The sequence below is a fragment of the Oncorhynchus gorbuscha genome, linkage group LG24 (assembly GCF_021184085.1).
Source record: "Oncorhynchus gorbuscha isolate QuinsamMale2020 ecotype Even-year linkage group LG24, OgorEven_v1.0, whole genome shotgun sequence".
In the NCBI taxonomy this organism is placed as follows: Eukaryota; Metazoa; Chordata; class Actinopteri; order Salmoniformes; family Salmonidae; genus Oncorhynchus; species Oncorhynchus gorbuscha.
The window spans coordinates 51,399,770-51,426,513 of NC_060196.1; the positions used below are offsets into that span (position 1 = coordinate 51,399,770).

General features: G+C 45.4%; 1 pseudogene; it reads right to left on the reverse strand.

The window, feature by feature from the left end:
• Positions 1-20,914: 20,914 nt before the first annotated feature.
• The window catches only part of LOC124012266, a 307,453-nt pseudogene continuing 301,623 nt past the window's right edge, over positions 20,915-26,744 (reverse strand).

Below are 26,744 nucleotides of genomic sequence, written 5' to 3' on the forward strand. Positions count from 1 at the left end.
CTGTAGACTACAGATATAGGATCTTTATTTGATCAGTCTTTTTTTGCTGATAATTTTTATAAATGCAGATGAGCTTTGTGATTGACATAAATTCACTAAAACCTCACACTAACACATGTTTAGAGCATATTAACAGTATTGCACTTTTCACGTAGCCTACTTTTGTCCAGCTAATAGCTGGACCACTGATCAAACAACACTGTGGACTAAACGTTCAAATCCTTTTGCTGCAGGACTACTTTGGTGTGACAATGTAGGTCAAATTAAGATCTTACATATGTACAGACCCTGCCTCTCAGCATTGACACCTATTCCACCTCAGAGACACTATTATACATCCTTGTGAAAAATCAAATCAAATCAAATCAAATTTTATTTGTCACATACACATGGTTAGCAGATGTTAATGCGAGTGTAGCGAAATGCTTGTGCTTCTAGTTCCGACAATGCAGTGATAACCAACAAGTAATCTAACTAACAATTCCAAAACTACTGTCTTATACACAGTGTAAGGGGATAAGGAACATGTACATAAGGATATATGAATGAGTGATGGTACAGAGCAGCATATCAGTGGCAGTATCAAGGCAGCCGATTTAATTACATTTAAGTCATTTAGCAGACGCTCTTATCCAGAGCGAGATGGTATATTCCTTAAAGACATGGGGTTTCAGGTGTCTCCGGAAGGTGGTGATTGACTCCGCTGTCCTGGCGTCGAGTACAGTATATACATATGAGATGAGTGTGTAGACAAAGTAAACAAAGTGGCATAGTTAAAGTGGCTAGTGATACATGTGTTACATAAGGATGCAGTCGATGTTGTAGAAAGAAAGTTACAGTATATACATATGCATAGGAGATGAATAATGTAGGGTAAGTAACATTATATAAGGTAGCATTGTTTAAAGTGGCTAGTGATATATTTACATCATTTCCCATCAATTTCCATTATTAAAATGGCTGGAGTTGGGTCAGTGTCAATGACAGTGTGTTGGCAGCAGCCACTCAATGTTAGTGGTGGCTATTTAACAGTCTGATGGCCTTGAGATAGAAGCTGTTTTTCAGTCTCTCGGTCCCAGCTTTGATGCACCTGTACTGACCTCGCCTTCTGGATGATAGCGGGGTGAACAGGCAGTGGTTCGGGTGGTTGATGTCCTTGATGATCTTTATGGCCTTCCTGTAACAACGGGTGGTGTAGGTGTCCTGGAGGGCAGGTAGTTTGCCCCCGGTGATGCGTTGTGCAGTCCTCACTACCCTCTGGAGAGCCTTACGGTTGAGGGCGGAGCAGTTGCCGTACCAGGCGGTGATACAGCCCGCCAGGATGCTCTCGATTGTGCATCTGTAGAAGTTTGTGAGTGCTTTTGGTGACAAGCCAAATTTCTTCAGCCTCCTGAGGTTGAATAGGCGCTGCTGCGCCTTCTTCACGACGCTGTCAGTGTGAGTGGACCAATTCAGTTTGTCTGTGATGTGTATGCCGAGGAACTTAAAACTAGCTACCCTCTCCACTACTGTTCCATCGATGTGGATAGGGGGTGTTCCCTCTGCTGTTTCCTGAAGTCCACAATCATCTCCTTAGTTTTGTTGACGTTGAGTGTGAGGTTATTTTCCTGACACCACACTCCAAGGGCCCTCACCTCCTCCCTGTAGGCCGTCTCGTCGTTGTTGGTAATCAAGCCTACCACTGTTGTGTCTTCCGCAAACTTGATGATTGAGTTGGAGGCGTGCGTGGCCACGCAGTCGTGGGTGAACAGGGAGTACAGGAGAGGGCTCAGAACGCACCCTTGTGGGGCCCCGTGTTGAGGATCAGCGGGGAGGAGATGTTGTTGCCTACCCTCACCACCTGGGGGCGGCCCGTCAGGAAGTCCAGTACCCAGTTGCACAGGGCGGGGTCGAGACCCAGGGTCTCGAGCTTGATGACCAGCTTGGAGGGTACTATGGTGTTGAATGCCGAGCTGTAGTCGATGAACAGCATTCTCACATAGGTATTCCTCTTGTCCAGGTGGGTTAGGGCAGTGTGCAGTGTGGTTGAGATTGCATCGTCTGTGGACCTATTTGGGCGGTAAGCAAATTGGAGTGGGTCTAGGGTGTCAGGTAGGGTGGAGGTGATATGGTCCTTGACTAGTCTCTCAAAGCACTTCATGATGACGGAAGTGAGTGCTACGGGGCGGTAGTCGTTTAGCTCAGTTACCTTAGCTTTCTTGGGAACAGGAACAATGGTGGCCCTCTTGAAGCATGTGGGAACAGCAGACTGGTATAGGGATTGATTGAATATGTCCGTAAACACACCGGCCAGCTGGTCTGCGCATGCTCGGAGGGCGCGGCTGGGGATGCCGTCTGGGCCTGCAGCCTTGCGAGGGTTAACACGTTTAAATGTCTTACTCACCTCGGCTGCAGTGAAGGAGAGACTGCATGTTTCCGTTGCAGGCCGTGTCAGTGGCACTGTATTGTCCTCAAAGCGGGCAAAAAAGTTATTTAGTCTGCCTGGGAGCAAGACATCCTGGTCCGTGACTGGGCTGGATTTCATCTTGTAGTCCGTGATTGACTGTAGACCCTGCCACATGCCTCTTGTGTCTGAGCCATTGAATTGAGATTCCACTTTGTCTCTGTACTGACGCTTAGCTTGTTTGATAGCCTTACGGAGGGAATAGCTGCACTGTTTGTATTCAGTCATGTTGCCAGACACCTTGCCCTGATTAAAAGCAGTGGTTCACGCTTTCAGTTTCACGCGAATGCTGCCATCAATCCACGGTTTCTGGTTAGGGAATGTTTTTATCGTTGCTATGGGAACGACATCTTCGACGCACGTTCTAATGAACTCGCACACCGAATCAGCGTATTCGTCAATATTCCCATCTGACGCAATACGAAACATGTCCCAGTCCATGTGATGGAAGCAGTCTTGGAGTGTAGAGTCAGCTTGGTCTGACCAGCGTTGGACAGACCTCAGCGTGGGAGCCTCTTGTTTTAATTTCTGTCTGTAGGCAGGGATCAGCAAAATGGAGTCGTGGTCAGCTTTTCCGAAAGGGGGCGGGGCAGGGCCTTATATGCGTCGCGGAAGTTAGAGTAACAATGATCCAAGGTTTTACCACCCCTGGTTGCGCAATCGATATGCTGATAAAATTTAGGGAGTCTTGTTTTCAGATTGGCTTTGTTAAAATCCCCAGCTACAATGAATGCAGCCTCCGGATAAATGTTTTCCAGTTTGCAAAGAGTTAAATAAAGTTCGTTCAGAGCCATCGATGTGTCTGCTTGGGGGGGATATATACGGCTGTGATTATAATCGAAGAGAATTCTCTTGGAAGATAATGCGGTCTACATTTGATTGTGAGGAATTCTAAATCAGGTGAACAGAAGGATTTGAGTTCCTGTATGTTTCCTTCATCACACCATGTCCCGTTAGTCATGAGGCATACGCCCCCTCCACTCTTCTTACCAGATAGATGTTTGTTTCTGTCGGCGCGATGCGTGGAGAAACCCGTTGGCTGTACCGCCCTGGATAGCGCTTTCCCAGTAAGCCATGTCTCCGTAAAGCAGAGAACGTTGCAGTCTCTGATGTCCCTCTGGAATGCCACCCTTGCTCGGATTTCATCAACCTTGTTGTCGAGAGACTGGACATTGGCAAGAAGAATACTGGGAAGTGGTGCGCGATGTGCCCTTTTTCGGAGTCTGACCAGAACACCGCCGCGTTTCCCTCTTTTTCGGAGTCGTTTCCTTGGGTCGCTGCATGCGATCCATTCTGTTGTCCTGTTTGTAAGGCAGAACACAGGATCCGCGTCGCGGAAAACATATTCTTGGTCGTACTGATGGTGAGTTGACGCTGATCTTATATTCAGTAGTTCTTCTCGACTGTATGTAATGAAACCTAAGATGACCTGGGGTACTAATGTAAGAAATAACACGTAAAAAAACAAAAAACTGCATAGTTTCCTAGGAACGCGAAGCGAGGCGGCCATCTCAGTCGGCGCCAGTACCATTTACTGGCGCCGAAACCAGTCTGACCGCTGCATTTACATTTTCCATTCACTTGGGAATGTGGGCTATCATGACGTCAGTCTGGTTTCATGAGGCTACTTTAGACGATATACAAGCTCAGTTTTTCGCACACATACAAGTAATCCCACTGCACACGGCCCTTTCCCACCTGGACAAAAGGAACACCTATGTGAGAATGCTGTTCATTGTCTACAATTCAGCATTCAGCGCTCTCTGTTTCTAACGTACTAGACAACCAGTTCTTATAGCCTTTAGCCGTACCCTTATCCTACTCCTCCTCTGTTCCTCTGGTGAAGTAGAGGTCAATCCAAGCCCAGCAGTGCCTAGCACCACTCCCATTCCCCAGGCGCACTCATTTGTTGACTTCCGTAATCGTAAAAGCCTTGGTTTCATGCATGTTAACACTCCCCAAGTTTGTTTTATTCACTGCCTTAGCACACTCTGCCAACCCGGATGTCTTAGCCGTGTCTGAATCCTGGCTTAGGAAGACCACCAAAAACATTGAAATGTCCATCCCTATTTATAACATTTTCCAACAAGATAGAACTGCCAAAGGGGCAGAGTGCAATCTACTGCAGAGATAGCCTGCAGAGTTCTGTCATGCTATCCAGGTCTGTGCCCAGACAATTCGAGCTTCTACTTCTAAAAATTAACCTTTCCAGAAACAAGTCTCTCACCGTTGCCGCTTGCTATAGACAGACCCTCTGCCCCCAGCTGTGCCTTGGATACCATATGTGAATTTATTGCCCCCCATCTATCTTCAGAGCTCGTGCTGCTAGGTGACCTAAGCTGGGACATGCTTAACACCCCAGCCATCCTACAATCTAAGCTTGATGCCCTCAATCTCACACAAATTATCAATGAACCTACCAGGTACAACCCCAAATCCGTAACCACGGGAACCCTCATAGATATCATCCTAGCCAACTTGCCCTCTGAATAGACTTCTGCTGTCTTCAACCAAGATCTAAGCGATCACCGCTTCATTGCCTGCGTCCGTAATGGGTCTGCGCTCAAACGACCATCCCTCATCACTGTCAAACGCTCCCTAAAACACTTCAGCGAGCTAATCGACCTGGCCCGGGTATCCTGGAAGGATATTGACCTCATACCGTCAGTAAAGGATGCCTGGTTATTCTTTAAATGTGCTTTCCTCACCATCTTAAATGAGCATGCCCCATTCAAAAAATGTAGAACGAGGAACTGATATAGCCCTTGGTTCACTCCAAACCTGACTGCCCTTGACCAGCACAAAGACATCCTGTGGCGTACTGCATTAACATCAAATACCCCTGTGATATGCAACTTTTCAGGGAAGTTAGGAACCAGTATACACAAGCAGTTAGGAAAGGTAACACCAGCCTTTTCAAACAGAAATGTGCATTCTGTAGCACTAACTCAAAAAAGTTTTGGAAAACTGTAAAGTCCATGGGGGATGACCGTGGCAGCTTTCCAATCTTTGGAGATCTCAGACGATATGATAAGAGACAATACTGTGCAGCCCTGTTCATCGACCTGGCCAAGGCTTTCTGTCATGTTTTGTCTTAGATTGTCTTGTCATTTTGCTTTTCCCTCTGTTCATTTTCCCCCTGCTGGTCTTTTTAGGTTCGTTCCCCTTTTTCTCTCTCCCTTCCTCTCTCTCTTCTCTCTATCGTTCCGTTCCTGCTCCCAGCTGTTCCTATTCCCCTAATCAATCATTTAGTCTTCCCACACCTGTTCCCTATCCTTTTCCCTGATTAGAGTCCCTATTTCTCCCCTTGTTTTCCGTTTCTGCCCTGTCGGATCCTTGTCTATTGTTCACCGTGCTGTGTCTGTGTATCGCCCTGTCGTGTCGTGTTTCCCTCAGATGCTGCGTGGTGAGCAGGTGTCTGAGTCTGCTACGTTCAAGTGCCTTCCCGAGGCAACCTGCAGTTCTTGATCGAGTCTCCAGTCTGTTCTCGTCATTACGAGTGGAATTATGTCTTATGTTTGTAGATTTACTTTACTGGATTAAAGACTCTGTTTTCGCCAAGTCGCTTTTGGGTCCTCATTCACCTGCATGACAGAAGGATCCGACCAAAGAATGGACCCAGCGACTACAGACGCTCGTAACACTGCCGTCGAGATCCAAGGAGCCATGCTCGGCAGACACGAGCAGGAATTGTCTGCTGCTCGCCATGCCGTGGAGAACCTGGCCGCTCAGGTTTCCGACCTCTCTGGACAGTTCCAGAGTCTTCGTCTCGTGCCACCTGTTACTTCCTGGCCTGCCGAGCCTCCGGAACCTAGGGTTAATAACCCACCTTGCTACTCCGGGCAGCCCACGGAGTGCCGCTCCTTTCTCACCCAGTGTGATATTGTGTTCTCTCTCCAACCCAACACATACTCTAGCGAGAGAGCTCGGGTTGCTTACGTCATTTCACTCCTTACTGGCCGGGCTCGAGAGTGGGGCACAGCTATCTGGGAGGCAAGGGCTGATTGTTCAAACAATTACCAGAACTTTAAAGAGGAGATGATTCGGGTTTTTGACCGTTCAGTTTTTGGTAGGGAGGCTTCTAGGGCCCTGGCTTCCCTATGCCAAGGTGATCGATCCATAACGGATTACTCTATAGAGTTTCGCACTCTTGCTGCCTCTAGTGACTGGAACGAGCCGGCGCTGCTCGCTCGTTTTCTGGAGGGACTCCACGCAGTGGTCAAAGATGAGATTCTATCTCGGGAGGTTCCTTCCAGTGTGGACTCTTTGATTGCTCTCGCCATCCGCATAGAACGACGGGTAGATCTTCGTCACCAAGCTCGTGGAAGAGAGCTCGCGTCAACGGTGTTTCCCTGCTCCGCATCGCAACCATCTCCCTCCTCTGGCTCAGAGACTGAGCCCATGCAGCTGGGAGGTATTCGCATCTCGACCAAGGAGAGGGAACGGAGGATCACCAACCGCCTGTGCCTCTATTGCGGATTTGATGGACATTTTGTCAATTCATGTCCAGTAAAAGGCCAGAGCTCATCAGTAAGCGGAGGGCTACTGGTGAGCGCTACTACTCAGGTCTCTTCATCTAGGTCCTGTACTACTATGTCGGTCCATCTACGCTGGACCGGTTCGGGTGCTACATGCAGTGCCTTGATTGACTCTGGGGCTGAGGGTTGTTTCATGGACGAAGCATGGGCTCGGAAACATGACATTCCTTTCAGACAGTTAGACAAGCCTACGCCCATGTTTGCCTTAGATGGTAGTCATCTTCCCAGTATCAGATTTGAGACACTACCTTTAACTCTCACAGTATCTGGTAACCACAGTGAGACTATTTCTTTTTTGATTTTTCGTTCACCTTTTACACCTGTTGTTTTGGGTCATCCCTGGCTAGTATGTCATAATCCTTCTATTAATTGGTCTAGTAATTCTATCCTATCCTGGAACGTTTCTTGTCATGTGAAGTGTTTAATGTCTGCCATCCCTCCCATTTCTTCTGTCCCCACTTCTCAGGAGGAACCTGGCGATTTGACAGGAGTGCCGGAGGAATATCATGATCTGCGCACGGTCTTCAGTCGGTCCCGAGCCAACTCCCTTCCTCCTCACCGGTCGTATTATTGTAGTATTGATCTCCTTCCGGGGACCACTCCTCCTCGGGGTAGACTATACTCTCTGTCGGCTCCCGAACGTAAGGCTCTCGAGGATTATTTATCTGTGTCTCTTGACGCCGGTACCATAGTGCCTTCTTCCTCTCCGGCCGGGGCGGGGTTCTTTTTGTTAAGAAGAAGGACGGTACTCTGCGCCCCTGCGTGGATTATCGAGGGCTGAATGACATAACGGTTAAGAATCGTTATCCGCTTCCCCTTATGTCATCAGCCTTCGAGATTCTGCAGGGAGCCAGGTGCTTTACTAAGTTGGACCTTCGTAACGCTTACCATCTCGTGCGCATCAGAGAGGGGGACGAGTGGAAAACGGCGTTTAACACTCCGTTAGGGCATTTTGAGTACCGGGTTCTGCCGTTTGGTCTCGCCAATGCGCCAGCTGTTTTTCAGGCATTAGTTAATGATGTTCTGAGAGACATGCTGAACATCTTTGTTTTTGTCTATCTTGACGATATCCTGATTTTTTCACCGTCACTCGAGATTCATGTTCAGCACGTTCGACGTGTTCTACAGCGCCTTTTAGAGAATTGTCTCTACGTGAAGGCTGAGAAGTGCTCTTTTCATGTCTCCTCCGTTACTTTTCTCGGTTCCGTTATTTCCGCTGAAGGCATTCAGATGGATTCCGCTAAGGTCCAAGCTGTCAGTGATTGGCCCGTTCCAAGGTCACGTGTCGAGTTGCAGCGCTTTTTAGGTTTCGCTAATTTCTATCGCCGTTTCATTCGTAATTTCGGTCAAGTTGCTGCCCCTCTCACAGCTCTTACTTCTGTCAAGACGTGTTTTAAGTGGTCCGGTTCCGCCCAGGGAGCTTTTGATCTTCTAAAAGAACGTTTTACGTCCGCTCCTATCCTCGTTACTCCTGACGTCACTAGACAATTCATTGTCGAGGTTGACGCTTCAGAGGTAGGCGTGGGAGCCATTCTATCCCAGCGCTTCCAGTCTGACGATAAGGTTCATCCTTGCGCTTATTTTTCTCATCGCCTGTCGCCATCTGAACGCAACTATGATGTGGGTAACCGCGAACTGCTCGCCATCCGCTTAGCCCTAGGCGAATGGCGACAGTGGTTGGAGGGGGCGACCGTTCCTTTTGTCGTTTGGACAGACCATAAGAACCTTGAGTACATCCGTTCTGCCAAACGACTTAATGCCCGTCAAGCTCGTTGGGCGTTGTTTTTCGCTCGTTTCGAGTTTGTGATTTCTTACCGTCCGGGTAGCAAAAACACCAAGCCTGATGCCTTATCCCGTCTGTTTAGTTCTTCTGTGGCTTCTACTGATCCCGAGGGGATTCTTCCTTATGGGCGTGTTGTCGGGTTGACAGTCTGGGGAATTGAAAGACAGGTTAAGCAAGCACTCACGCACACTGCGTCGCCGCGCGCTTGTCCTAGTAACCTCCTTTTCGTTCCTGTTTCCACTCGTCTGGCTGTTCTTCAGTGGGCTCACTCTGCCAAGTTAGCTGGTCATCCCGGTGTTCGAGGCACTCTTGCGTCTATTCGCCAGCGCTTTTGGTGGCCGACTCAGGAGCGTGACACGCGCCGTTTCGTGGCTGCTTGTTCGGACTGCGCGCAGACTAAGTCGGGTAACTCTCCTCCTGCCGGTCGTCTCAGACCGCTCCCCATTCCTTCTCGACCATGGTCTCACATCGCCCTAGACTTCATTACCGGTCTGCCTTTGTCTGCGGGGAAGACTGTGATTCTTACGGTTGTCGATAGGTTCTCTAAGGCGGCACATTTCATTCCCCTCGCTAAACTTCCTTCCGCTAAGGAGACGGCACAAATCATCATCGAGAATGTGTTCAGAATTCATGGCCTCCCGTTAGACGCCGTTTCAGACAGAGGCCCGCAATTCACGTCACAGTTTTGGAGGGAGTTCTGTCGTTTGATTGGTGCGTCCGTCAGTCTCTCTTCCGGGTTTCATCCCCAGTCTAACGGTCAAGCAGAGAGGGCCAATCAGACGATTGTTCGCATACTACGCAGCCTTTCTTTCAGAAACCCTGCGTCTTGGGCAGAACAGCTCCCCTGGGCAGAATACGCTCACAACTCGCTTCCTTCGTCTGCTACCGGGTTATCTCCGTTTCAGAGTAGTCTGGGTTACCAGCCTCCTCTGTTCTCATCCCAGCTTGCCGAGTCCAGCGTTCCCTCCGCTCAAGCGTTTGTCCAACGTTGTGAGCGCACCTGGAGGAGGGTGAGGTCTGCACTTTGCCGTTACAGGGCACAGACTGTGAGAGCCGCCAATAAACGCAGGATTAAGAGTCCAAGGTATTGTTGCGGCCAGAGAGTGTGGCTTTCCACTCGCAACCTTCCTCTTACGACAGCTTCTCGTAAGTTGACTCCGCGGTTCATTGGTCCGTTCCGTGTCTCCCAGGTCGTCAATCCTGTCGCTGTGCGACTGCTTCTTCCGCGACATCTTCGTCGCGTCCATCCTGTCTTCCATGTCTCCTGTGTCAAGCCCTTTCTTCGCACCCCCGTTCGTCTTCCCTCCCCCCTCCCGTCCTTGTCGAGAGCGCACCTATTTACAAGGTACGTAGGATCATGGACATGCGTTCTCGGGGACGGGGTCACCAATACTTAGTGGATTGGGAGGGTTACGGTCCTGAGGAGAGGAGTTGGGTTCCGTCTCGGGACGTGCTGGACCGTTCACTTATTGATGATTTCCTCCGTTGCCGCCAGGATTCCTCCTCGAGTGCGCCAGGAGGCGCTCGGTGAGTGGGGGGTACTGTCATGTTTTGTCTTAGATTGTCTTGTCATTTTGCTTTTCCCTCTGTTCATTTTCCCCTGCTGGTCTTTTTAGGTTCGTTCCCCTTTTTCTCTCTCCCTTCCTCTCTCTCTTCTCTCTATCGTTCCGTTCCTGCTCCCAGCTGTTCCTATTCCCCTAATCAATCATTTAGTCTTCCCACACCTGTTCCCTATCCTTTTCCCTGATTAGAGTCCCTATTTCTCCCCTTGTTTTCCGTTTCTGCCCTGTCGGATCCTTGTCTATTGTTCACCGTGCTGTGTCTGTGTATCGCCCTGTCGTGTCGTGTTTCCCTCAGATGCTGCGTGGTGAGCAGGTGTCTGAGTCTGCTACGTTCAAGTGCCTTCCCGAGGCAACCTGCAGTTCTTGATCGAGTCTCCAGTCTGTTCTCGTCATTACGAGTGGAATTATGTCTTATGTTTGTAGATTTACTTTACTGGATTAAAGACTCTGTTTTCGCCAAGTCGCTTTTGGGTCCTCATTCACCTGCATGACATTTTCTGCTCTGTCAATCACCACAATCTTATCGGCAGACTCAACAGCCTTGGTTTCTCAAATGACTGCCTCGCCTGTTTTACCAACTACTTCTCTGATAAATTTCTGTGTCTCAAATCGGAGGGCCTGTTGTCCGGACCTCTGGCAGTCTCTATGGGGGTGCCACATGGTTCAATTCTTGGGCTGACTCTCTTTTCTGTATACATCAATGATGGCGCTCTTGCTGCTGGTGATTCCCTGATCCACCTCTACGCAGACGACACCATTCTGTATACTTCTGGCCCTTCTTTGGACACTGTGCTAACTAACCTCCAGACGAGCTTCAATGCCAAACAACTCTCCTTCCATGGCCTCCAACCGCTCTTAAATGCATGTAAAACTAAATGCATGCTCTTCAACCGATCCCTGCCCGCACCTGCTCACCTGTCCATTATCACTACTCTGGACTGTTCTGACCTGGATTATGTGGACAACTCCAAATATCTAGGTGTCTGGTTAGACTGTAAACTCTCCTTCCAGACTCACATTAAGCATCTCCAATCCAAAATGAAATATTGAATCTGCTTCCTATTTCGCAACAAAGCATCCTTCACTCATGCTGCCAAACATACAGTTCTCAGCTCACTGGTCACCATAGCAACACCCACGCGTAGCACGCGCTCCAGCAGGTATATTTCACTGGTCACCTCCAAAGCCAATTCCTACTTTGGCCGCCTTTCCTTCCAGTTCTCTGCTGCCAATGACTGGAACGAACTACAAACTACAAAAATCGCTGAAGCGAACTACTCTTATCTCTCTCACTAACTTCAAGCACCAGCTGTCAGAGCAGCTCACAGATCATTGCACCTGTACATAGCCCATCTGTAAATAGCCCATCCAACTACCTCATCCCAATACTGTATTTATTTATTTATTTTGCTCCTTTGCACCCCAGTATCTCTACTTGCACAATCATCTTCTGCACATCTATCACTCCAGTGTTTAATTGTTATATTGTAATTACCTCGCCACTATGGCCTATTTTATTGCCTTACCTCTCTTATCTTACCTCATTTGCACACACTGTATATATACTTTTCTTCTACTGTATTATTTGCTTATTGCGTGTGTAACGCTGTGTTGTTGTATGTATCGAACTGCTTTACTTTATCTTGGCCAGGTCTCAGTTGTAAATGTCAACTTGTTCTCAACTAGACTACCTGGTTAAATAAAGGTGGGAAAAAAACACAAAAAAAACATCATAGTGCCCACAATGCTCATCACTAATCTAAGGACCCTGGGACCTCTGCAACTGCATCCTGGACTTCCTGATGGGCTGCCCCCAGGTGGTAAGGGTAGACAACAGCACATCTGCCATGCTCATCCTCAGCATTGGGGCCCCTCAGTGGTGCGTGCTTAGTCCCCTCCTGTACTCCCTGTTCACCCACGACTGAGTGGACATGACTCCAACACCATCGTTAAGTTTGCTGACGACACAACAGTGGTATGCCTGATTACCGACAATGATGAGACAGAGGCCCCAAAAAATTGTCAGACTCCTTTTAGTCTATGACTTATGGCTCATGACTATGACATAACATGACTAACTCATGACTATGGCACAATAACAGCTTCTACCCCAAAGCCATAAGATTGCTGAACAACTAATCAAATGGCCACCCGGACTATTTACTCGCTGTTTATTATCTATGAATAGTCACTTTACAAATTACCTCGACTAACCTGTACAACTGCACATTGATTCAGTACCGGTAACCCCTGTATATATCCAGGCTGTATCACATCCGGCTGTGATTGGGAGTCCAATAGGGCTGCGCACAATTGGCCCAGAATCGTCCGGGTCTGGCCGGGGTAGGCCGTCATTGTAAATAAGAATTTGTTCTTAACAGACTTCCCTAGTTAAATAAGGTTAACAATAATACTTTTTTTTCTTTTTATTGATTTGTGTTTTGAATAATTAATTATAAAAAATTTAAACTTTAGTTTATTTAGTAAATATTTGATTAACTCTAATTTCTTGAACTGCATTGTTGGTTAAGGGCTTGTAAGTAAGCATTTCACGGTACGGCCCACACCTGTTGTATTCACCGCATGTGACAAATACAATTTGATTTGATAACAGGATGATAACCAATGGGGACAGAGGAATATTATATGAGCTTTCTAGAAATAAAAAGTGTTTCCCTAATCTCAAATGTTCATGCTGTCTCAGACACATCGGAAAAATTACATCAAAGTTATTTTCGGAAGTTACTGCCAAATATGAAACCAAAACCGTACAGGTATACATAAAACAAATCCATTTGTGGCACCGTAGCCGAGCTAATGAAGCTCCAAATTAGCAGCACCTGTGGTAATGACATTCATTTAGCAGTGCCATGAAAATGTATGCTGCAGACGTCATATTCAATAACACACTCCAGACTGGCCACCCCTCAAAGCCTGGTTCCTCTCTAGGTTTCTTCAGAAGTGTTGGCATTTCTAGGGAGGTTTTCCTAACTACCGTGCTTCTACACCTGCATTGCTTGATGTTTGGGGTTTTAGTCTGTGTTTCTGTACAGCACTTTGAGATATCAGCTGATGTACGAAGGGCTATATAAATACATTTGATTTGATTTGTTACTATAGAGAAAAGACAACAGTTGGGCTATAATACAAGCTTAACCATAAAAGTAAAATAATTGTATTGCTGATTATGTCAAGGGGACAAGGTTTATTCACAATAATAAATGTAATAAATATGTAATCGTAATAGGGAAAAACGAGCCTGGAAGTTTAACGAAGTGCAGGACAGTCTACTATTTATAAACTGCAGAATGAATCTACGCAGAACAATAAAATGTCCTCGTTTGCAAATGGAACAGTCTGTCATTTCTCCTGAACTGTAGTAATCACAATAACACTGCACTGGGCTGTCGGTTATCACCTGGTTGGTTCTGATATAAATAATTATACAGATTTAATGTAATGTACTGTAGCTTACCTCCCTTTAAACAATTGAACAAATTGAATTTTAAGTTTGGAGTCCGAGCTCATTGGCTATCATTTCCTCATCGACTTCCTGAAGTTGTAAGTTTTGATTTCCATAAATCTCACAGAACTCTGAAAATGGTGCACTAATGGACCCCATCTCCTGTCATGGGCTTGAGAAAGCATCGACCATAGATTCTCCTTTCCTTGAAAGACTCTGATTTGTGAGAGATCAATAACTTTGCTTTCATAAAATACACATTCAATACGTCCCTCTCCAATGACCAAAGGGAAATACATTGGTCTGATTATAAACATTTCCACATTCCCAAAGCCTAAGGATACCAATGCACTTTCTCAAGGGTAATGGTTTACCTTGGTGTGTGTGTGTGTGTGTGTGTGTGTGTGTGTGTGTGTGTGTGTGTGTGTGTGTGTGTGTGTGTGTGTGTGTGTGTGTGTGTGTGTGTGTGTGTGTGTGTGTGTGTGTGTGTGTGTGTGTGTGTGTGTGTGTGTGTGTGTGTGTGTGTGTGTGTACGCACAAGTGTTTGACCAATCAATTGACGGACGTGTTCCTTCCCAAATGGCAGTACTTCCATCTGAAGGCCCCTTCAACCCTTAGTCTCCACCCTGTCTCTGTCTGCCTGCCTGTCTGTCAGACTCCCTCTGAAGGTCACCTCAACTCTTCGTCTGTCTGTCTGTCTGTCTGTCTGTCTGTCTGTCTGTCTGTCTGTCTGTCTGTCTGTCTGTCTGTCTGTCTGTCTGTCTGTCTGTCTGTCTGTCTGTCTGTCTGTCTGTCTGTCTGTCTGTCTGTCTGTCTGTCTGTCTGTCTGTCTGTCTGTCTGTCTGTCTGTCTGTCTGTCTGTCTGTCTGTCTGTCTGTCTCCATCTGAAGGTCCCCTCAACCCTTAGTTGCCACCCTGTCTGTCTGACTCCATCTGAAGGTCCCCTCAACCCTTAGTCGCCACCCTGTCTGTCTGTCTCCATCTGAAGGTCCCCTCAACCCTTAGTCTCTGACAGTTATGATACTCATCATTGCCTGCTTAGCTGGACTTCGCTAAAGACCCGTAGAGCTCTACATTACCCCCTTTTTGTTTACAAGGCCCTACTTCATAAACTTCTGTCTTATCTAACTTTGCTGTTGAAGTATAGACACCTGACTTCCCTAACCCGTTCACATGATTGGTTAACTATTGAGGTTCCTAGGGTCTCCATTGAGCTAGGTAAATCTGCTTTTAGATTTAATGCACCGTATTGCATTAAACAATACATGTAATCTTGATGTTCTGGTAGTTTAAATTATTGTTTTAGGTATTCATTTTCTGGGTGATTTGTGATATTTTGCTTCCCATGACTGTGTTTTTGAATTGTAATGTGTGAGTATATACAGTTGAAGCCGGAAGTTTACATACACCTTAGCCAAATACATTCAAACTCATTTTTTCACAATTCCTGACATTTAATCCAAGTAAAACATTCCCTCATTCACTAGTTTTACTGTGAATATACAGATCGGGAGAACAATTATTTGATACACTGCCGATTTTGCGATGCTTCTTACGGAGCCACTTCTTAGTTGCCCTGGCTGTGTGTTTCGGGTTGTTGTCATGCTGGAAGTCTCAGCCACGACCCATCTTCAATGTTCTTACTGAGGGAAGGAGGTTGTTGGCCAAGGGGTTGTACTCATCTTTCTTCTTTCTCCAAACACGGCGAGTGTAGTTTAGACCAAAAAGCTCTATTTTTGTCTAATCAGACCACATTACCTTCTCACATTCCTCCTCTGGATCAGCCAGATGGTCATTGGCAAACTTCAGACGGGACATGTGCTGGCTTGAGCAGGGGGACCTTGCGTGCGCTGCAGCATTTTAATCCATGACGGCGTAGTGTGTTAATAATGGTTTTCTTTGAGACTGTGGTCCCAGCTCTCTTCAGGTCATTGACCAGGTCCTGCCGTGTAGTTCTGGGCTGATCCCTCACCTTCCTCATGATCATTGATGCCCCACGAGGTGAGATCTTGCATGGAGCCCCAGGCCGAGGGTGATTGACCATCATCTTGAACTTGTTCCATTTTCTAATAATTGCGTCAACAGTTGTTGCCTTCTCACCAAGCTGCTTGCCTATTGTCCTGTAGCCCATCCCAGCCTTGTGCAGGTCTACAATTTTATCTCTGATGTCCTTACACAGCTCTCTGGTCTTGGCCATTGTGGAGAGGTTGGAGTCTGTTTGATTGAGTGTGCAGTTAATACAAGTAATGAGTGGAGAACAGGAGGGCCTCTTAAAGAAAAACTAACAGGTCTGTGAGAGCCGGAATTCTTACTGGTTGGTAGGTGATCAAATTCTTATGTCATGCAATATTAAGCAAATTAATTACTTAAAAATCATACAATGTGTTTTTCTGGATTTTTGTTTTAGATTCTGTCTCTCACAGTTGAAGTGTACCTATGATGAAAATTACAGACCTGTACATGCTTTGTAAGTAGGAAAACCTGCAAAATCGGCAGTGTATCAAATACTTGTTCTCCCCACTGAAGACACTTTTGTACCTGTTTCCTCCAGCATCATCACAAGGTCCTTTGCTGTTGTTCTGGGATTGATTTGCACTTTTTGCACCAAAGCACGTTCATCTCTAGGAGACAGAACGCGTCTCCTTCCTTAGCGGTATGATGGCTGCGTGGTCCCATGGTGTTTATACTTGTGTACTATTGTTTGTACAGATGAACGTGGTAGCTTCAGGCGTTTGGAAATTGCTCCCAAGGATGAACCAGACTTGTGGAGGTCTACAATTTACAGATAAACAGATAAACCTCTAATTGACTCTAATGATGTCAATTAGCCATCAGACGCTTCTAAAGCCATGATATAATTTTCTGGAATTTTCCAAGCTGTTTAATAAAGGCACAATCAACTTAGTGTATTTAAACATCTGACCCTCTGGAATTGTGATACAGTGAATTATACGTCTGACCCACTGGAATTACAAGTGAAATCATCTGTCTGTAAACAATTGTTGGAACATTTACTTGTGTCATGCACAAAGTAGATGTCCTAACCGACTTGCCATAACTATAGTTTCTGTCTCATCGCGCACTAGCGACTCCTGTGGCGGGCCGGGGCGCAGTGCACGCTAACCAAGGTCGCCAGGTGCACAGTGTTTCCTCTGACACATTGGTGCTTCCGGGTTGGATGCGCGCTGTGTTAAGAAGCAGTGCTGCTTGGTTGGGTTGTGTTTGGGAGGACGCATGGCTTTCGACCTTCGTCTCTCCCGAGCCCGTACGGGAGTTGTAGCGATGAGACAAGATAGTAACTACTAATAATTGGATACCATGAAATTGGGGAGAAAAAGGGGGTAAAATTAAACAAAAAAAACAAACAAAAAAAAGTAGACCTAAGTCTCAATATGTCTTCCCTGGTAAAATAAAGGAATTATCTTTACCATGTCTGTCAGACTCCCTCTGAAGGCCCCCCTCAACCCTTAGTCTCCACCGTGTCTGTCCATATTTTAGATGCTTGACAAGTTGACTAACTCCTCTCCTGACTGTGAGTGACTGATGGTGTCATTGAGCTGGCCAGCTTCACCATAGGGTATACAGCTCTCACCCCTCTCTACTCTCTGTCCAGCCTGTTATACAAGCTAGAGAACTAGGAGCTAAGAGTATCCATTATCCCCAGGTCATATGAGGGATTCACATATAATTTGAGGGATTACCTATGATCTATGACCACTGAGCCATTATATAATTTCTGATTGACCAGGGATGCTTCTCCTCCTCCTCTATTGCATCACCATTTCCAGTCATAGTCCTGCTGTCAACACAGTACCACACATCCAGACAGACAGGGGCCTGACAGGTCACTGATGGCAGACACTGTCATCATGCTACAAATGACTTAAGTACAGATTTCCTCTGACCTTGTGTTAGTGGAAGAATACCTTCAGTGCCAGGATACAGCATTGTGTCGGCCACATAGGAATGAATAGAATGGATGAGAGGCTTGGGAGTTAGGCCTACAAAGGCATGGAGCCCCCAAGCTTGCGTGGGATTTTGCCAAAAGTTGAATTGCCGTTGCTCTTTGAGCAAGTACACCCCAGTAGAGAAAGCCACTGTGTGTTTTCACCCTCATCAGAACCCCAGCCTCCTGGGTATTTTCACCCTCCTTAGAGCCGCAGCACGCTGGGTGCTCTGATGCATCCTGTTCCCATTGATCACGCTTGAGATGTTTCTACAACTTGATTGCAGTCCACCTGTGGTAAATTAAATTGATTTGGAAAGGCACACAGCTGTCTATATAAGGTCCCACAGTTGACAGTGCATATCAGAGCAAAAACCAAGCCATGAGGTTGAAGGAATTACCAACACATTTCTGCAGCATTGAAGGTCCCCAAGAACACAGTAGAGTTTGGAACCACCAAGACTATTCCTAGAGCCGGCCGCCCGGCCAAACTGAGCAATTGGGAGAGAAGAGCCTTGGTCAGGGAGGTGACCAAGAACCTGTGGAGATGGGAGAAACTTCCATAAGGACAACCATCTCTGCAACAGTCCACCAATCAGGCCTTTATAGTAGACTGGCCAGACAGAAGCCACTCCTCAGTAAAAGGCACATGAAATCTCACTTGGAGTTTGCCAAAAGCCACCTAAAGTCTCTCAGACCATGACAAACAAGATTATCTGGTCTGATGAAACCAAGATTGAAGACTTTGGCCTGAATGCTAAGTGTCATGTCTGGAGGAAACCTGGTACCATCCCTACGGTGAAGCATGGTGGCAGCATCATGTTGTGGGGATGTTTTTCAGCGGCAGGGATGGGGAGACAAGTCAGGATTGAGAGAAAGATGAATGGAGCAAAGTACAGAGAGATTGTTGATGAAAACCTGTCCCAGAGCGCTCCGGAACTCAGACTGGGGTGAAGGTTCACCTTCCAACAGGACAACGATACTAAGCACACAGCTATTTGTGTTTCTGAGGTGTTCTACGTTATGCTTGGGTGTCCAGGTAGATCTCTTGGTATCTGTGTTTGTACAGGTTGTAAGCGGTGTGTGCATTAGAGACAGAGAGGAAAAAGAGAGAGTGTTTACACAACACAATAGAAATCATTTTCCTGAGGCACAGCAGTACACAGTAGCCTATCTATGAGTCCTGATGCACGCCAGTACACAGTAGCCTATCTATGAGTCTGCTTGTCCTGTCTTAGACACTAAAGCAGGACTTAATGCCAGTGGACACTGCAATGACACATGCAACTAAATGTGACCTGTCGCTCACAGTGAGGTACACACACACACACAAACACAAACATCTGAGGTACAGACACACACAACAATGTGCAAGAGTGCATGAGCACGTATTCCACGAAGTCATTGAAAAGTAACCCACCACTTACGACTCCTCCCAAATCAATAGTCCTCCGTACCGCCGCCTCCACTCCAACCTTACAGGGAGGTTAAGGGCCTAGGACAGCTGGAGGAGAGACTCATTAATTGAGCTAAGATGTCTCCCTGTGCAGCCCAGTAAAGCACCATAGATACACTGTTAAAGAGATTAATGTATTGTCAGGCAAAGCCATTGAAATGGTTTTAGATAAGACATCTAACAGAAGTTCACCTTCACATCCCTTTACCCTACTCTTTTCAATCTTCTCAAGGATTCCCCTTGCCGCTTGAGATACGCTATCTTTTCCTTTACCAAAAGTTCTCCCTCTCTCATTTCCTAGTGTAGTGATAGGACCCCAGGGGTAGTGTTAGTCCAGGTTTAACACCCACACTGTTAATGCTTGAACCAGACCAGGGGCAGTGTGTCTAGTGGAGCAAGGTCAGTCAGACCACCAGCCAGCTACTAGCTTTCCCCTTTTAAAGCCAGACGTGTGAAGCTCAGCTCTGTTCTCTCTCTGACTGGTCATTGATTATACCCCCCGCTGCAGGTGAATTCATTACTTCTTACATTGCACATATTCCACCAGAAACAGGAATCAGAGAGAAAAGAAGGATTGTGATTGAAAATAAAACTATTATAAACTGCCAGCAAAGCACTGGTGCTGAGGAGTGTGGTTGGAATGAAATATTCTATAGTTTTAGAAAATATAATTGTATTAGTTGACAGCCATATGACAGATGGGTGATTGGAGGTATTCTTGACCGAGGTAAAGGAATAAAGGTTGAGATTACATTTTGCCTTGAGTTTTAATAAAGTCTGTCTGTCTGCAGAATAAGGAGAAGTCAGACAACATGCACAAGACTGGATTTAAACACTGTTTATTGTGTTCAGGTATAATCACCTTGATTTAGGCTACAGCGCCAAGATTTAATATGTATTTTTAAAAATTACAATAGTGCACTTGAGCTGTATCATAATATGTAGTTTATTTTATATTATTTTACATTTGACAACAAGATACAACGTACCGCCAGTAAACAGATAGCACACTTCCAGTACTTATCGTGTGTAAAAAGTCTGGAATCCAAACGGACACAACAGAAATAAAACGTATGTTTTACACATTTACATTATCATGTTGGAACCGTAATGCAACAAAAAACTATTGAATCAGTTACTTTGTTTCGGTGTCAAAAGCTGCTATTTTTCCTCATCTTATCACAAGGAGAGATGCAGAGATAATGGTGAAGGTTGTGTGTTTGGACAATTAAACTCCTTATGTTATGACTAGGAACTAAACCAGTTCAGCAGATGCACGTTAGACCTAGTATATCATCTATAACCATTCAATATGTTCAAAATCAACATTATGCCCAGTGTACAAAACATTAAAGACACCTTCCTAATATTGAGTTGCAGAGTTGCAGACCCCCTTTGGCCCTTAAAAAAGGCAAACTCAACATTAGGAAGGTGCCTTTAATGTTTTGTACACTGTGTATAATGTTGACTTTGAACATATTGAATGGTTATGGACTCTACAAGGTGTTGAAGCGTTCCACAGGGATGCTGGCCCATTTTAACTCCAAAGCTTCCTACAGTTGTGTCAAGTTGGCTGGAAGTCCTTTGGGTGGTGGACCATTCTTGATACACACAGGAAACTGTTGAGCATGAAAAACCCAGAAAAGTCTTGCCCATTCCCCCTCTGAATGGCACACATACACAATCCATGTCTGAATTGTTTTATTTAACCTGTCTCCTCCCCTTCATCTACACTGATTGAAGTGTATTTAACAAGTGATCATAGCTTTCACCTGGTCAGTCCATGTCATGGAAAGAGCAGGTGTTCATAATGTTTTGTGCACTCAGTGTAAAACAGAACATTTTATTAGAGACAAGATGACAACATATCATTTTAACTTGGTGTATCAGGATAAATCATTTTTTGGACATAACAAACCGCCCAGGTACAGTAATAGTCCTGGACTGGAACAAGCTCAGGGGTGAAGTTACCCTTAGGTACAGATTTAGGATCAGCTTTCGCTCCACCAATCCTAACCTTAACCATTAGTGGGGGAAACGCAAAACTAACCGAAGCTCAGTGTCTGGGGTGACTTCATCCCACACCACTGGAACAACAGAAGCACATTATGCAGAAGCTGTTTACAGAAGCACATTATGCTATAGACAAACAGTAGGAGAAAAATAAAACGTCATGGAGTATCATTCAGCATTTCAAGTAGTTTATCTTAAAAACCCAGAGTTCTTCCTCACAAACATGTACAGTCTATTCACGATGAACAGGAGAACGGAGCATCTCTGTGGTAACTTACAAAACACAGTGAAACTGTAAGCAGCATGTTTGTGGTTATTGGATATCCACGAGGGGCATGTAGAATTGTAGCCTATATAAACTGAGTTAGTCAGATAACTGAAACATGCTTGTATGAGTGTATTTATAAGCAGAAGTTCTTGTTTCATTGTTTCTTTTCTGTTCCTGGTGGGTTTGTGAGGATTCTAACCCTCGGCATTCTAAAATTGAGCCTCATGTTTAGAAGCCACCTTAAATACAATAACCATGTCTGTCTGTCTCTATCGCTTTGGTCTGTCGATGTCGTCGATGGCTGCCAGGAGTTTATGCCGGGCCTTCTTGTTTATGTGAGAGCCCACACGTGCACCAGGTTGGCCAGCTGCTTCATGGAGTACTCCTTGTGGGACAGACAGACAGACGTACACATTGTCAGGATTTGGCCAGGGTTGTTCCGGTTTTTGGTCACTAGATGCCCCCATTGTGCTTTTTGACCTTTTGTTTTCCCTTGATCCCCATTATTATTTGCACCTGTGCCTCGTTTCCCCTGATTGTATTTAAACCCTTAGTTTTCCTCAGTTATTTTCTCTGTGTTTGTATGTTAGCACCCAGCCCTAGTATTCTGTGTACTCTTGTTGATCCCGGTGGACTCTCTTGTGGAATTCTGTTTTTTGTTCTTGTTTATTTATTTTTGAGTATCTTTTGAGGCTTTTTATGCTATACCTACCACCTTGTGGATTTACCTTTTTCCTGAAGGACTTCACTTTTTTACTTCATTAAATACACTGTCTCAAGTACTGCTGTGTCTGCCTCATCTTCTGGGTTCTGCCGACTATTCGTGGCTCAGTTGGTTAAGTGACTGTTTCTCACTCTGGAGACCCGGGTTCGTAACCGGGTCCTGACACATATTATGGACAGAGAGCCTTCAATCTCAGATAGTCTTTGGTCTCAGACCATCTCAGACTGTCTTTAGTCTCAGATAGCCTTTAGCCTCAGATAGCCTTTAGCCTCAGATAGCCTTTAGCCTCAGATAGCCTTTAGCCTCAGATAGCATTTAGCCTCAGATAGCATTTAGTCGTCTCAGATAGCCCTGAGTCTCAGGCAATCTCAGATAGTCTTTAGTCTCAGATAGTCCTTTAGTCTCAGATAGCCTTTAGTCTCAGATAGCCTTTATTCTCAGATAGTCTTTAGTCTCAGATAGTCTTTAGTCTCAGATCGTCTTTAGTCTCAGATAGCCCTTAGTCTCAGATAGCTTTTAGTCTCAGACATTCTCAGAGAGTCTTCAGTCTCAGATAGTATTTAGTCTCAGATAGTCTTTTGTCTCAGATAGCCTTTAGTCTCAGATAGCCCTTAGTCTCAGATAGTCTTTAGTCTCAGATAGTCTTTAGTCTCAGATAGCCTTTAGTCTCCGATAGCATTTAGTATCAGACAATCTCAGATAGCCTTTAGTCTCAAATAGTCTTTAGTCTCAGATAGCCTTTGGTCTCAGATAGCCTTTAGTCTTAGATAGCCTTTAGCCTCAGATATCCTTTAGTCTCAGATAGCCTTTAGGCTCAGATAGCCCTTAGTCTCAGATACCCCTTAGTCTCAGACAATGTCAGATGGTCTTTAGTCTCATATAGTCTTTAGTCTCAGATAGTCTTTAGTCTCAGATAGCCTTTAGTCTCAGATAGCCTTTAGTCTCAGATAGCCTTTAGTCTCAGATAGCCTTTAGTCTCAGATAGCCTTTAGTCTCAGATAGCCTTTAGTCTCAGATAGCCTTTAGTCTCAGATAGCCTTTAATCTCAGATAGCCTTTAGTCTCAGACAATCTCAGAAAGTATTTAGTCTCCGCATTTAGTCTCAGATAGCCTTTAATCTCAGATAGCATTTAGCCTCAGATAGCCTTTAGCCTCAGATAGCCTTTAGCCTCAGATAGCCTTTAGCCTCAGATAGCCTTTAGCCTCAGATAGCCTTTAGCCTCAGATAGCCTTTAGTCTTTAGTCTCCACCTTTAGTCTCAGATAGCCTTTAGCCTCAGGTAGTCTTTAGTCTCAGATAGCCTTTAGTCTCAGATAGCCTTTAGCCTCAGATAGCCTTTAGCCTCAGATAGCCTTTAGCCTCAGATAGCCTTTAGCCTCAGATAGCCTTTAGTCTCAGATAGTCTTTAGTCTCAGATAGCCTTTAGTCTCCGATAGCCTTTAGTCTCCGATAGCATTTAGTATCAGACAATCTCAGATAGCCTTTAGTCTCAAATAGTCTTTAGTCTCAGATAGCCTTTGGTCTCAGATAGCGTTTAGTCTTAGATAGCCTTTAGCCTCAGATATCCTTTAGTCTCAGATAGCCTTTAGGCTCAGATAGCCCTTAGTCTCAGATACCCCTTAGTCTCAGACAATGTCAGATAGTCTTTAGTCTCATATAGTCTTTAGTCTCAGATAGCCTTTAGTCTCAGATAGCCTTTAGTCTCAGATAGCCTTTAGTCTCAGATAGCCTTTAGTCTCAGATAGCCTTTAGTCTGCGTCTTTAGTCTCAGATAGCCTTTAGTCTCAGATAGCCTTTAATCTCAGATAGCCTTTAGTCTCAGACAATCTCAGAAAGTATTTAGTCTCCGCATTTAGTCTCAGATAGCCTTTAATCTCAGATAGCATTTAGCCTCAGATAGCCTTTAGCCTCAGATAGCCTTTAGCCTCAGATAGCCTTTAGCCTCAGATAGCCTTTAGCCTCAGATAGCCTTTAGTCTTTAGTCTCCACCTTTAGTCTCAGATAGCCTTTAGTCTCAGATAGCCTTTAGCCTCAGAGAGCCTTTAGCCTCAGATAGCCTTTAGTCTCAGATAGCCCTTAGTCTCAGACAATCTCAGGTAGTCTTTAGTCTCAGATAGCCTTTAGCCTCAGATAGCCTTTAGCCTCAGATAGCCTTTAGCCTCAGATAGCCTTTAGCCTCAGATAGCCTTTAGCCTCAGATAGCCTTTAGCCTCAGATAGCCTTTAGCCTCAGATAGCCTTTAGTCTCAGACAATCTCAGGTAGTCTTTAGTCTCAGATAGTCTTTATTCTCAGATAGCTTTTATTCTCAGATAGCCTTTAGTCTCAGATAGTTTTTAGTCTCAGATAGTCTTTAGTCCCAGATAGCCTTTAGTCTCAGATAGCCTTTAGTCTCCGTCTTTAGTCTCAGATAGCCTTTAATCTCAGATAGCCTTTAATCTCAGATAGCCTTTAATCTCAGATAGCCTTTAGTCTCAGACAATCTCAGATATTCTTTAGTCTCAGATAGTCTTTAGTCTCAGATAGCCTTTAGTCTCAGATAGCATTTGGTCTCAGACAATCTCAGATAGCCTTTAGTCTCAAATAGTCTTTAGTCTCAGATAGCCTTTAGTCTCAGATAGCCTTTAGTCTCAGATAGCCTTTAGTCTCAGATAGCCTTTTGTCTTTCGTCACAGCTGGCTATAGTAACTGATTAACTATTGTTTTTACTACATATATCCAGGTTTGTGCTACACGGGTGAGTCCCGTCCTCCTAAGTAGAATTAATCGAAGCACATTGAGCAGACTGAGTGAATAATTATTCTGATAACTCCAAAGCTGCAGTGAGCGTTCCTCACCCTCTGGTTCTTGATGAACTGCTCCATGTCATTCTCAGTCAGGGATGGGCCTCATGTCTGTCAGCTTCTCCAGCTTCATCAGGAACTGCTGGAAGTCCAGCTGCATCAGAGCCCGCCCTTCAGTACTGCACTTCTTTACGTTACCATAGCTACATGACGGAATAGGAGACACAAGTTGACTTTGTTGCCTTTTGTATTATTTCTGTCAGACAGTACAGAATAAGATACAGAATAAGTTACATAAGTTTAGTTTTTGTTGAGAGACGTTTCAGAATCCAAAGTTGTTTATGAGCAACGTTCTAAAAACATGACATTTGAAATCTTGATGCCCAAGGCACAAGAATGAAAAACAAAAATGTCAAAGGAGAACATCTGAAATCGACAGAGAGTTAATAAATCTAATACCTCTTAATTCTGCTCAGACAGTTTTCTTCAAGGCATCTTTTGTCTCGGACAGTTCAAGGGTTTGTTTTGTAAAAAGGCCAACAGGTAAATACTTAATATTCAACTTCTTCACAAACTGTCTCTTCACACCGTGTGGAGATCTGGATTTGAGGGTCCTCAGTCGGAGTGCCCGTCACATCTGACTGTTCCCTTGTGTGTGTTTGTGTATGTGTGTGTCTGTGAGTGTGTGTGTTTGTGTATGTCTGTGTTTGTGTATGTGTGTAACGGAATGGAATCAAGTCCACCAGATCAGTGGCTGCTGACATCCATGTTTCTTCTGGTCCTGACAGAGCTGTTATTGCTTTCAGGGGAAAATAGATACGGCCAGAGTCTACATCTCTCTCCTCTCTCGCTTTCTCTCTCTCCATCCTTCTCCTGCCCTCTCTCTCCTTACCTCCCTACATCTATATCTCCCTCCCTTCCTCCACTCTCTGAGGTTTCCAGAGTCCCCCGGGGTGAGACGGTGAGTGGTGAGTCAGACTGTCAAGCGGCTCTAGCTCCTCTCTGAGGAGTCCAGTTGGGAGTGCGAGGCGAAGATACTGTAACAGACAAACAGACCACGCCTGGCCACTCTACCATAGTGGAGGGATGGAGGTGATAGGAGGCACAGCACCGTGACACTCAGACTCTGTCTATAATGGCACCCTATTCCCTTCATAGTGCACTATTTTTGACCAGTGCCCACAGGGCCCAAACTAGTGCACTATATAGGGAATGACTATATAGTCATTTGGCATGCAGTCAGACCAGGACCTTGGGGATACGGAGGGGAGGGAACACCAGAGACTAGACTAATCCCAGTCTGGGATGGGGAGCTGAGAGAGGCAGACTCTTGTGAAGGAGCTTCACAGGTCTAATACTGATACACAGATCATGTCCATGGTGATGTGTCGAGCAGAGAATGAAGAGGACCCTGTACAGTTTATTACATGTTAGTTGTACACTTTTGGGTGTCTTTTCCTACCTACTGTATTGTGATATTTTTTATATATTATTTTAATTTAACTTTTATTTAACTAGACAAGTCAGTTGAGAACAAATTCTTATTTACATTGACGGCCTACCCAGCCAAATCCGGGCGATGCTGGGTCAACTGTGCGCCGCCCTATGGGTCTCCAAATCACGACCAGTTGTGATACAGCCTGGGTTCAAACCATGGTGTCTGTAGTGACGCCTCTAGCACTGAGATGCAGTGCCTTAGACCGCTGCGCCACTCCGGAGCCCTAGTCCTGGCCTTAGAACTAAAACCCTAACTAACCCTAGTCCCGT